The sequence below is a fragment of the Crocuta crocuta genome, unplaced genomic scaffold (assembly GCF_008692635.1).
Source record: "Crocuta crocuta isolate KB4526 unplaced genomic scaffold, BGI_CrCroc_1.0 scaffold1067, whole genome shotgun sequence".
In the NCBI taxonomy this organism is placed as follows: Eukaryota; Metazoa; Chordata; class Mammalia; order Carnivora; family Hyaenidae; genus Crocuta; species Crocuta crocuta.
The window spans coordinates 18,940-20,498 of NW_027529216.1; the positions used below are offsets into that span (position 1 = coordinate 18,940).

The following is a 1,559-nucleotide window of genomic DNA, read 5'->3' on the forward strand; positions in this document are numbered from 1 at the left end:
GATTTTGATGTAGCACCAGTCTTCTCACTGGCCTTTAGGGCCCACCCTTTTAGGGGGAGGAGGACAGAAAACAAGATCTGTTTTGCAATAGTAGCCAGATCTGTCTCAGAACGAAATGAAAGATGGCAGATCATGGTAGGCAGAGTTAAAATGCAAAAGTGCAGAACCCAAGAGTAGTCAAGATGAATGAAGTCTGAGAACAGTCTATTAGGATGCAAAAGCTGTAAAAGCTTCTAGCTCCATAAAGGAATTTATAATAAAAGAATAGTGGAGCTAGAACAAGACAGATTGGCAAAGAATAAATAAATGTTGAAGCAGTGCACATAGGTAACTCTTGAAAACAAGCAGTTAAAGTAGGGAACAGTAGCTTAAAGGGATGAAAGATGGAAAGAATAGAGGTTTTCTAGTACAGTGAACACCTTTTGGATTGTCTGCTTAGCTCTCCTTTTCTGGAAAATGACTCTCCTCCCGTTGACAGAGTTACAGCAAAAACTGTCACGTTCTTATAACCATAGCTCAATGCATTACAGGTGGACAAATAATTCAAGCTGGGTCGATCAGAATCTCATTTCCTAGAAAGCTGGAATTGGACCACAGAGATCAGTTTTTCACTAAGCATAAAACATGGAAGCTGTCAGCAATTGTCCTACCAGAGGGACAGAGGTAAAAGATACTGGTCTACAGAAAGAAAATAAAAATGCAGATTCTCAGCGCAGAGATGAGAGACAGTCTTCACTGTGTTTAACTTCCAGGTTCTTTATCATTGCTGAAACATTTCTGGTCCTTGGTTCCTGTGAGACAACCCCATATCCTTTATTTTTACTACTTTTACAAAGTGCATAGAAACTACCTATGACCAAAATAAAAGTTCAAGAACTGATATGAGAAATGGAATGTGGCAATTTTCAGACCCGAAAATATGAAACTGGCAGGGATAGGAGATATTCCATATCAATTAATGGGAAGTTGGCATTCTGTGTGATCTGGCAGTGAAGCAGTTTCTTACTGCTCTTGGGGCTCAAAACAGAGCAGCCCTTCTGCCTGTATCAAGAGATCTGCAATTGCTGAGTGTCAGGTATTCGTGGGCTTTGCTGACTTAACATAGGTAGAACTCTGTCTCATGTCAAATGTTTTAGTGGTTAGGAAATTGGCACCTAAGTAATTGGAATAAGGTTATCTGTGGAAGCCTCCATAGATTCCTTGTTCTCCGAATCCCCCAAATGTGATGAGGCCTCCTTCTGCAAATGGATTTAGCTGGAATGAAAGGAAGAAAGGGTAGGCGTAACATTCCCAGAGCAGATCAGAAAAGAGACGCTTTACAGCCCTGAACACAGCCCATTATTTCCTCACCTAAGCTCTGAACTGAAGATGTTGAGCAGAATGCTAGGGAGAATGAGCCAAATCATTAGGTAGAGTGCTAAGAAATAGAAACTGCAACAAGTTACTCCCTTTAGTAGATCTGAAGATTTCAAAAAGCATAATTTGGCAAGATTCTTGGACTTGTTATTAGCATTCAGAGTCCCCTCAAATGAAATCCACAGGCAGTCAAATTAAGTTTT

The 1,559-nt window shown here is 40.3% G+C and overlaps 1 long non-coding RNA gene across 1 annotated transcript in view; it reads left to right on the plus strand.

Moving 5' to 3' along the window:
- The first annotated feature begins 464 nt into the window (after positions 1-464).
- LOC144226855 (uncharacterized) overlaps positions 465-1,559 on the plus strand; it is a 3,011-nt gene continuing 1,916 nt past the window's right edge. The window contains exon 1 of the long non-coding RNA XR_013333763.1: positions 465-663. This is a non-coding gene — a long non-coding RNA (uncharacterized LOC144226855). The remainder of the gene's footprint in view (positions 664-1,559) is intronic.